General features: G+C 36.9%; 1 protein-coding gene and 1 long non-coding RNA gene across 2 annotated transcripts in view; one reads left to right on the top strand and one right to left on the bottom strand.

Annotated features, from left to right (window-relative positions):
• LOC107715403 (uncharacterized) overlaps positions 1-2,378 on the bottom strand; it is a 4,602-nt gene extending 2,224 nt beyond the window's left edge. The window contains exon 1 of the long non-coding RNA XR_001637095.1: positions 2,082-2,378. This is a non-coding gene — a long non-coding RNA (uncharacterized LOC107715403). The remainder of the gene's footprint in view (positions 1-2,081) is intronic.
• LOC107715401 (neurexin-1-like) overlaps positions 1-11,696 on the top strand; it is a 422,466-nt gene that overhangs the window by 112,736 nt on the left and 298,034 nt on the right. The gene's annotated exons all lie outside the window — the stretch shown is intronic.

Genomic DNA, 11,696 nt, shown 5'->3' with positions numbered 1-11,696 from the left:
GCTGCATCAACACTACTGCTGTTCCTGAAACCACGCTTTCTTTCTTTGCGTGCACATTTGGGCGGTGTTATGCAAATCTTCCCACATTGTGATGTAGACATGTGGGGGCGTGTTTAAACGAGGCGTTTTAGGAGGGCGTGGACAAGTCTTAACTTTCATAAAGAATATTTCTTTGGATTTGAGTCTTTAGTCTTTGCAACTTTACAGATCTTCTTTATGCACCAAGAGCTTGTAACACTCCAAAGAGAAAGGAAAAATTGAAATCGCATCATATGACCCCTTTAAATCCATTACCATGTTCAAAACTGTTTTTCTGTAATGAAATTATATAATAAGAGTACGATCTACCATGACACACAAGGAAATATGTGACACAGATATTACAAAACCATACAAATAAAGTATTTCTTTATTTTATAAGTCAGGGGTATTCAATTAAGGTTCCAAGGCGTGTCCTCTATATTTTCTTCCAAGCAGAGGTCCGAAAAAAAATTAAATAATAATTTTTACATGTATTGACATTTTTACATTTAGACATGTGAGGCCATGTGACAGAAAAAATACTGTTTCTGTTCAGGGTTTTCCTCCTGAAATCTATACTATTTTAATGTTTTAGCCTACTTAAAAGGATTATCTAAAAACAATGTAGCTACAATCAGAATGAGCTTTATTGCCAGGTATGTTTACACATACGAGGAATTTGTTTTCGTGACAGAAGCTTCCACAGTGTAACAGAATGACAGTGACAGAACAAAAAAACACAGATAATAAAAAATAAATAAAAAATAGAACAAGTAAAATAAGGAATAAAAAAATATACAAATCGACAATTTTATGTACAGGTATAGAACAACAGACAGTTGAATGTACAATACAACAATAATCAAAACGTTCTCATCTTGAGCAGAAAAGAAAGATAACTAGCAATTTCAAAGTTTAAGTAATATCCTAGCCATCTAACAACAATTTTCCCAATTATAATTACATGATTCTTTTGAAATTTTCTTAGCCTACAGATTAATAATGCTAAATGTATATCACAAACGTCTTGTCACATCTGGTTTGAACAGAGTCATAGGTTATAGATAAATAGATAGTATGAAAAATAACTATATTTGCACCATTGTTGTTTTCTGCTGTGTTTTGTTGTTTCTGTTGTTGTTAAAATAACCGCGTCATCCGCAGCTCTAAACTTGGCGCCGGCGCGCGTCCGGAGAGAGAGAGAAAGCGCACGGAGCTGAAAGGGCTTGAATAAAGCACGTTTGGCTTTTGATAAAAATACAACAGGATATAGCGTTGAAAGATATTTACCATAAACTACCCTGAGCGCTTGTTATGTGATCCGCTCCGCTGTTTTGATGCGCTGTTCACTTAAAATGGTGCTGTGTTACGGCTCAAGGTCCGGATGGATGCCGGGGTGCGGATGCGGTCCGCCTTTTGAATATAAGTTATATAAGTATTTAAGGATAAAAGACTCGAGTTGCTTTTAAAATTTCCTCGAGTCAAGTCTGGAGTAATTTCATGTCGAGTCTGAGTCAAGTCTGAAGTCTATAAAAATGCGACTCGAGTCCGAGTCAGTAACTCGAGTGCCCATCTCTGGCATGCGCACACACACACACAAAGCAGAAAGATTCACTCTAATCTTAGATCTCACTAATGACCCAGGCCCCAAACTAAGATAATTCGTAATCCTGAATGTATAATGGCTTTGCGATGAGCTTAAATGAGCATATCATGTCCTTGACGTGGCCTTGGCATTCAGCAGAACAGGAAAAAGAGGAATAGAATGAATCATGATTTTCACAAGTGCTTATTTCGAAGGCAGCATGCATTTCTCTTTCATCTTAAGCTTATTTTGTCTCACTTGCTCCCTCTCTCTCTCTCCTGTCCTTCTCCTATTCGCGCATTTGTCAACAACCAGCAAAAAACGGAGGCACAAACATCCAAGCTTATTTACCATAATATGATTGTTAACTGGCGGGTATTTGAAGTATGCAGCTGCCCCCCTCTGAAGGCAAGATCGTATCACAGTAGTAAATATAACAAAGACACAATCCCTTTACCACTCCACAGTTACTCACCTGAGACTGTGGGCTCCTTGATTGTAAAGTCATGTGCTGCATACTAAACGCAAACTAACAAACGAACAAAAGATCCTTCCACCTTCACCATGGAGGTTCGGGACCCGCAGCTGTTGTTGCTGTGGCGAGTAAACCCGTTTGCATTTTTTAAAGATGAATTAATGCAAGTAAATCTCCGTGCCTCGTTCCTCCCCGAATCTCATCCATGTAGAAATCCAAGCCAAAGTTGCTGGCAAGGTCAGGGCTCAGAGCTAGTCCAAGATCTAATCTACAAAGCATACCCATTTCGGATGAGCCACGCCGTTTCTCCATCCAAGGGATCCGGAGGAAAAAGATTCCTCTTCTTTTTTTTTTTTTACATGACCTTGGAAGACTTTTTTTTCTCCTCCACTCTATTGTTATATTATTAACCCTCTGATTGCTGATTAAGCTTTTTTTTGTTCGCTAGAGCAGTGGTTCCCAACCCTGGTCCTGGAGGCACCCCAACACTGCACGTTTTGCATGTCTCCTTAATCAAACACACCTGATTCAGGTCATCAGCTCATTAGTAGAGACTCCAAGACCTGAAACTGGTGTGTCAGAGAAGGGAGACATACAAAATGTGCAGTGTTGGGGTGCCTCCAGGACCAGGGTTGGGAACCACTGCGCTAGAGCACCAGATGGTGGTAGTGACACTGTTATTGGTTGACATTGTTTAGGGCACCCTGTGGTTTTTCTCAGGGAGATCACCTCCTGAAGAGGACATTAATCAATGCAGTCGTAAACCAACCGTTCTGATCTTTGAAAAGGTCACCTGATTGGCTGCATGCTTGGTGACAATCAGAGTGTCAGATCTGCTAAGAGCTTATTTATTCATTGAGATAAGTCCATGGAAAATTGCATGAAAACTCAGGAAATGTCCAGGTCGTATTTCACACCAAAATCAACAAAACAACAACAAATTATATATTGCAAGTAGAAAAATCAGCATATTTTTAGAATGTTTTTGCATGTAGCATTATTTCATGACATTTATGCGTGACAATTATATATTTTTTTTTATTTAAATTTTTTAATAATATTTTTACACTATTTTTAGGGCTTTGTTAATCATCTGTTTTTTTTTGTGTGTGCGTGTGTGTGCGTAAAAACATTTGTGAGATTCTAGGATCTTTTTGCCCTTGTTTGACTATTATGCGACCCTTTGATTTACAAATCTCACTGTAAAAAAGAAAAACTAAAATGTTATCATTCCCATTTTTTTTTCTCTGAAAAATATAAGACATTTGTCTACTGCAGGTCGTCGAATCCGGCCCTCTTTAGGAAAAGTTTGGACACCCCTGGTCTACTGGTATAAAAATAATGGCAATATTTTTTCTTCACTTGGTACATCATCACTTTTGGAAGGCATTTTGAATCTATTTATGTTGTGATAACATACTGACATATATAAAGAGGTTAATCTGGGTCAGTTATAATTGCCTATGGTGGTGCAGATGTAACATCACCCTCTGAAATGGCTGTTAAGATCTGTCTGCTGTTGTGGCCACTGTGCACCGGAGGGTTAAAATCATCACAGCATAAAAGAGGAGGGGAAGAGCTGTGTTTTCATAATGTTGTGAAATTTGTTTCTTCAGCATTTTAATGAATAAGTGGATACCTACTGTGAGACTGTGAGGGAGTCATGATTCACTTCAGACGGGTTCATTGTGTTCGTTATGTTGCCTATTGATTACTGTTAGTGTGGGCAGAGAGCACACTCAACACATGCCTGCCTCAGTCAGGAACAATATAGATAAATGCTTATTTCCTCTTTCATTTCACATTACTGAAAGCCTTCTCTGTTTATTTTTTTGTGGGTTGTATGTTGTTTTGGTCCCAATTATTATTATTTTTTTATCTACTCATTTATATGAGTAGTAGAAAGATGAGAAGACAGGACGGTTTAGATGATTTAAACCCATTGCCTACGTGAGCACCACAACTCAATCTTTTGGTGCACATGTGCTTACCACAAAGCCATGGTTCCAACATTATACCATGTCTCTGTGCTTTTCGTTCTTCTTGTCACTCCAAGTAGTGCACTGCAAAATCTGGCTGTCGTGATCATGAATTTTTGGCTAATGGTTTATGCAAATAAATTTAAAGGTGAGTTGCACTAGTACACTTCAACCTAAATTAAACGAAGTTAATTAGAGTAGTAGTAGTATTTTGAATTTTATTAATGATCAAAAATGAATGTAGTATTGTAAATACATTGCACTTGGTGTAATAATAGCCTATTAATATCATTATGTATATATAAAATAGCCTATATATGTTTTAATATAGTAATATAATTGGATATTACTATATATTACTGATATTTCTTGCCTAAAATCTTCTCTTTTATGCATAATTTTAAACCCACATGCCGCCTTTTCACATAAAGCAAGATCTTTTGGTTTCTGTATGTATCTGATTGTAGTTTTTGTTGATGATCTTCATATTTTTCAGTCTTCGATTGCTGAAATGGAAGGAATCCCTCTTCTGTGTCACTGTTGCTAACTTTAAATAAAATATTTAAATAAAAAATATTTGCAATTAAGCAAATTTTAAAATGAAAATGAGTAGTGCTAGAGAGCTTTGCTTTCACAGTTGCACAATGGCTTGAACCATTATTGACCACTTTTACTTCAAACATTCCGGAGCTGCTCTGTATTTAAGCCTGTGAATGAAAAACCCATTTGGAATTTAAAGTGCACAATAGGGTTGGGCGATGTCTACCAAATTGGAATCGGACGATGCCTACAGTGAAACATCGTGATGGACGATGACATCGGGGGGCGGGGTTAGGGGGTGTGCCCGAAGCGTGAATCCGTTTGCAGAAAGGCACGGAAAACAAATAACGCGTTCTACCGAGCCACCAAAGGGACATGGCTAGCCACTTGCTAGCGGTAGACTGTTACATTACAGTACATGAAAGTTCACTTACCACATACACAGAGTAAGGAGAGATGACTGATAGGACAATGGCGAATGATTTGCAGACACTGAGCACCACTGACAAATATCTAATCTTGTAAAATGTGTGGTAGGTATGGCCGCTCCATAGTATAGAGTCTGTGTGATCGTGAAAGTAAAATGAGAGCGTGTTAGTAGCGGCTCCCTGATGCCGCAATTTATATACAGTATAATTACCCAACAATATAATTGCGAGAGAAAGTATTTAAATATTTTTTTTATCCTCCCATAGGCTATTTATTCCCTTTAGGGGTTCCGTAGTACACTTAATTTCCTTTCCGAACACGGAATTGGGATGCGCCGGCTCAACATCGTGATGTCTGTCAGCCATCGGCGATGGACGATGGCATCGTCTATCGGCCCAACCCTAGTGCACAAGGTTTGTAATTTAGATCAAATCATCGTGATCAGATGATTATGTACTAATCGCAACAGGCTTTACTGCAAACAAGCCACAACCCTTACTCTGAACCTTTTCCAAAGCCTCAGCAAGTCAACCTACAATGGCTTTATGTAAACGGCACACATACGCACACATTGATTTGAGTCGTGGTCTCTGCTAATGACACAAGCCCGTGTGGATGCTGTGGGGTCTGGAATCTCCCCGTTTCATCTCTCCAGCACATCTGAGTCAGTCTACTGATGTTTGCTCCTGCGGTGGAGATGACATTTGTTTGAGAACTGCTGTCACCTTATCATGCAGACAAGAAGTGACTAACATGTTGCTCTGCATAATACTGAAGCTGTCAATATATTTGGACTATCTATCTATCTATCTATCTAGAAATTATTACCTTTTATTTAGCATGGATGCAATACATTTTTAATATAAAAATATATTAAAATAGAAAGTGGTTATTTTAAATTGTAATAATATGTCATTAAATTACTGCTTTTACTGTATTTTTTTATCAAATATGATATTTTTGAGTATTCGGCCAATCACAACGCACTGAATAGCTGGCCAATCAGAGCACACCTCGCTTTTTCAGACCGATGAGCTTTGTAAAAATCGACGCATTTCAGAAAGGCGGTGCACAGAGGAGAAACAATAATGTACAGTATGTGGAAAATAATGTGTTTTTTTAACTTTAAACCGCATAAACACATTTCATTACACCAAATACACAAAATAATGTTCTTTTTAGCTACATCATATGACCCCTTTAAAATAGGTATTTTAGGTAGCAGCGTAAGTTACTAACCTTTTGAAACAGCCTTGTCTTTGGAGATTATGTATTATGTATTATGTAGTATACAGGCCAGGAGACTCATCATTCAGTTTTCAGGTTCCAGGTTTAAATGTTCATTTTGGTGCCTCATACATATCTCATACAACAATTATGAAGTATTGATGTGTTCATTGATTGTCTAGGTAGCACATAGTCTTCCAGTATGAGCAGGTATAGCAGTGATTGCTTGAGCTTTGTTTGAGGCAGTTCTGTTGTCTTGCGGTTCACCACGTTTAGTCTGCCGTGATCAGAAATTCCATTTACCCTCCGACACTTCTGGAAACCTTGTTTTTTCCCCAGAGCACCTCTGCCAGTCACAAAATCTCTTTAGCTTTCCACAGTGATGACAAGTTCAGAGGACAAAACCACAGCACCTGCCCCCTCTTTTACACACACACACACACACACACACTAATATGGGAAGCCTCACCATGAGCATTGATTTTCAGTCTTCGGTCATGACTGCTGTGGTAGAAACGGTGCCAGGATTTGTCGACATATGTATGTTAAGATTACATGTTTGTGGATGTATGGTGAAGTTATTAGTTATCAGCATGATGATCAAATTCATTATGCAGTTCTACTCATAAGTATTTAAATGACTTGTAGATTTTTGTTTTTTCTTTACTATTTATACAAAATAATAGGAATAATTTTTGTTAGTATTTAGTTTATTTATTACTACTGGCGCAAAATGTAAAATCATACACAGTCTTACCCTATGTAAATATTTTGAGAGAAAGAAACCTACCTACCTACCTGTTTATTTATTTAAATGTGGGTATGACAACTTATGAGCACAACTGAATATATTTCAGTTTTCCAGTGTTTTAAACTGGTAAACAGCAAGTAGTAGCAGTCCACTGGAATTAAAATAATTCCACAGGTTGTTCTCTTTCGACAGATAATGATCTTCCCTTGAGGCTGTGATTGTGAGAATCTTTTCTCCTCTCTGTGAAATATGCTCATGCGACGATAATGATGGTTTGTTGATTGAAGCTCCCCATGAGAAAGCTGCATGATCGTGCTGGAATATTGCACGAATGGAATAGCGTTCTTACCTGCATTTTAAACACAACACCTTATAGATATAAAGAATCAAAGGTTGCCAGAACGGTTTGTATTATTTTGCAACTAGATTGCATCACTGCAAAATTGCAAAACTGCAAAAAAAAAATGTCTTACTAACTTTTGTTTATGAGAGGCCCGTGGCCTGCGACAGGGATTATCTTTTTTTCACAACAAGAGTCCAGATCAAGGGATAACCTATTTGCAAGTCTATATGCTGCATTACAGCAGGAGATGAATTGCTTTGGAGATACGGGGCTTTACCAAGGGTGCTAAGCAAGGCTGCACGTGGAACAAATATTGTGAATGTCTATTGACCGTGCAGGACAAAATGTTACAGAGAGGGATTTGAATTTACGATTGGGACTTTTATTTATAGTGTTCAGCATAGTTGGTCCTCTAAATATTTCTGATGGAAAACACTTTCCTTTAGTGGCAAACTTTTTTTTTCTATTTTAGATTGTGGCTGGCTGATTCTTTAACTGGCATTTAAAGATATTAAAGTAATGGTTCACCCAAAAATACAAATGTGCTAAGAATTTACTCACCCACAGACCATGGAAGATGTAGAAGAGTTTATTTCTTCATCTGAACATATTTGGAGAAATTAAGCCTTACATCACTTGCCCAGCAATTGATCCTCTGCAGTGAATTGGTGCCGTCAGAACGAGAGTCCAAACAGCTGATAAAAAAAACACATCACAATGATCCACAAGTAATCCACACAACTCCAGTCCATCAATTAATGTCTTGTGAAGTGAAATGGCATCAAAATATTTTTAACTTCAAACCGTTGGTTCCAGCGAAACCAAAGTTGTCTCAGTGAAAAAGCTATCTCAGCTGAATCAGGAGAGAAATATACACAGATCAAGCACTGTTTACAAGCGAAAACAGTCCAAGACTTTTCTGAACAAATATGTTGGTGGACGCTGATGTGAGAGGACAACAGGGGAATGACTTTTTCATTATGGGTTATGGACTCATGTTTTGGCCAGAAGTGGTAGTTGAAAGTTAAAACACCTTAATGATGGATTTGACAAACATATAGCTTTCTAATTCACTAGATGTTAATTGATGGACTGGAGTCGTGTGGATTCCTTGTGGATCTTTTATCAGCTGTTTGGACTCATTCTGACGGCACCCATTCACTGCAGAGGATCCATTGGTGAGCAAGTGATGTAATGCTAAATTTCTCCAAATCTGTTCCCATGAAGAAACAAAGTCATCAGAATCTTGGATGGCCAGAAGGGTGGGTACATTTTCAGCAAATTTTCATTTTGGGGTGAACTATTCCTTTAAAGTCCCCATGAAATCAACATTTTTTATTTTTTTTGACTTTTAGTATGAATATGTTAGCCTTATAGTTATCTATAAGCTAGTGTGCTCCAGAATGATGACAAAATTAATATTTACAGCACTAACATGTAGAAGAGATAACACCGGCGTCCTGCACCAACATAAATGACACAATTTTCAAAATACACATCCTCAGCATCATTATAATCACTGTTTTGCTTTGGTAACAGTTTCATATTGAATCTAAATGATTAATCTAATTAGACTGTGGCTGTTATAAGCTGTCAATCTCAAAGGCTCTGGCCAAAGCTGTGATATAAACGAAACGCTATTGGCTATTTAAAAAGGGGCGGGGCTGCTCGATATGTCCCGCCCCGTCTTCCTGTTTCAGTTGAAAATACGTCACCACAAAGCATACCGCTGCGTGTTTCAAGGCACTTCAGTGGACCTTTAAAGATACCTGTGGTTGATCTGTAATACAGGGTTGGGAAAAATTCAAAATGAAATTCAATCAAAGGCTCTGGCCAAAGCTGTGATATAAACGAAACGCTATTGGCTATTTAAAAAGGGGCGGGGCTGCTCGATATGTCCCGCCCCGTCTTCCTGTTTCAGTTGAAAATACGTCACCACAAAGCATACCGCTGCGTATTTCAAGGCACTTCAGTGGACCTTTAAAGATACCTGTGGTTGATCTGTAATACAGGGTTGGGAAAAATTCAAAATGAAAGACTTGGCTTAATTTCAGATCATTAGTTGAAGTTTGATTCAAATTGGCCACAGCACACAGGATGCTCATTTGGAATGACATGAAAGGGCATTTACGGAATTGCGATTCGTAGCTATTTTAAACAGTCACACAGTCACTACTTGTTAGACATTTTTTGTATTGTACTTCAGTGTAATTTAGTATTGTTGAAACGACAAACACACCCAGCAATACTAATTTAAATTCTGACGTACAACAGCATCAAATTCTATTAGGTAACTAGTATAAAATATTAAGACAGTAACATATTAAAGCAAGTAAATAAAAACTGAAATTAAAATTTAGTCTAGAAAATAATATCTTGATGTTAAACTCTATTTGAAGAGTTTGGGTTAATGAGTATTTTGGAAAGTGAGTTGTCCTTGAAATGAAGATTAATTTAAATTTAAAGATTAAAGTATAAATTTCAATAGGAGAATTTTTAAATATTGATTAACATCAGATTTCTAATATTTCTGGATGAAGATGTAATGTTCTATGACGTGCAATATAATATGTTTTTTGGGAATATTTGCTAATTTGCTAAATATTTGCTAATAAACATGCTGAGAAATGGTTATATTGTTTTTTTATTCTACTCAAATTCTCATTTGAATCATAGTTATACATCATGTTTGTTTCAAATTCAGTTCAAGTTCAGACATTGAATTGAAGGCTTTCTCAATTCATTTCTGAATAATGCCGAAGGCTGCTGTGATTTAAAAAATAAATTTAAGATAAATTTTCTTCATTTTAGAGTTCATTATGTGTATTTCACATGGTAAGAGTTTTTAACATTTGTTGTAAAGAAATGGTTATATTGTTTTTTTATTCTACTCAAATTCTCATTTGAATCATAGTTATACATCATGTTTGTTTCAAATTCAGTTCAAGTTCAGACATTGAATTGAAAGCTTTCTCAATTCATTTCTGAATAATGCCGAAGGCTGCTGTGATTTAAAAAATCAATTTAAGATAAATTTTCTTCATTTTAGAGTTCATTATGTGTATTTCACACGGTAAGAGTTTTTAACATTTGTTGTAAGCCCTTTGATCAGATTGCTGGCAACCGTCCTCAGTATGGTGACATACTGTTTGTATGAAAATGCCCCTCCTTTTCCTCTAAGGACAGATTTGATCTGTGAAATCCAGCAGAGCAAAGCGGCCTGTGGGTGCTTTTAATATTTTAAAGATGAGGTTTAATGAAACCATAGGGCTGGGGAGGAGAAAAAAATGTTCAGTAAAGACCAGTGAGACTCCGCTTTGAGTCTGTTGTCATCTCCCTCTTGGGAAACTTCTGTTAATTTATTTCTGTTCTATTTTTCTCACAAATCAATTAAGTCCATATGCATTCCACATGGAGCTTGTGCATTAACATGCCCTTAATATGAATCTAGATTGTGTGCACTGCATGTTAGAGTTGTGCCGGTAGACAATATTGTGAATCAACGATAGTCAGAGATATCGCCTGTGTCTGATGCCTTTGACAATTTCAAGATGATGATGATGATGATGATGATGATTATTATTAATATTATTATTATTATTATTATTATTATTATCAGGCTAGTATTAATATCTAATTAATATTAGGGCTTATTTGTTCCATCATATTTCTTTTTACGCGTTTTTACAGTGTTGGGCTTTATAACCGATCACACACGATTCCGTTGAGTTTAGGAATGCAATGGCCAATCAGAGGCGTTCAGGCTGCTTTTAGCCTTACCCTGGAGTTGATGCACTCTCAGGCTATGAAACTAAGTAAGTAAATAATTAAATAAATTAGCATGACAATATTGTGTATCAGCGATCTCACAGGCTGACGATAGAACGATATGACTATGGAGCATATCGCCCAACACTACTGCATGTGTGTGTAGGCACTGGCAGTGCCATTAGGTACACTGTAGAACATGATTAGATGCTAAACCTCAAATATTACAGTCTGAAGCAGAAGGGGCATGTGGATTTTGAATACAACTTTCAAAAAAGTATGTATATATTTATATTGTAATTATATCATTACCGTGATATATCGCATTACCGAATACCGGCACATGTCTATATGTATGTATGCAACGTTATATATATATACAAACAAACAAACAAACAAATATGAGGGGCTGTACAAGCCATAATTCATTCTGGCACTCTCACATACTTACATTCTCTTTTCACATACATATATTTTTTGCTTTCACAGACATACATTCTCCTTTCACATACATATATTCTTGCTTTCACACACTTACATTCTCCATTCACATGCATACATTTCTACTCTCACACACA

Source organism: Sinocyclocheilus rhinocerous, unplaced genomic scaffold (genome assembly GCF_001515625.1).
Source record: "Sinocyclocheilus rhinocerous isolate Xijiao unplaced genomic scaffold, SAMN03320098_v1.1 scaffold299, whole genome shotgun sequence".
Classification (NCBI taxonomy): domain Eukaryota; kingdom Metazoa; phylum Chordata; class Actinopteri; order Cypriniformes; family Cyprinidae; genus Sinocyclocheilus; species Sinocyclocheilus rhinocerous.
This window is presented reverse-complemented; position numbering and strand designations above follow the sequence as displayed.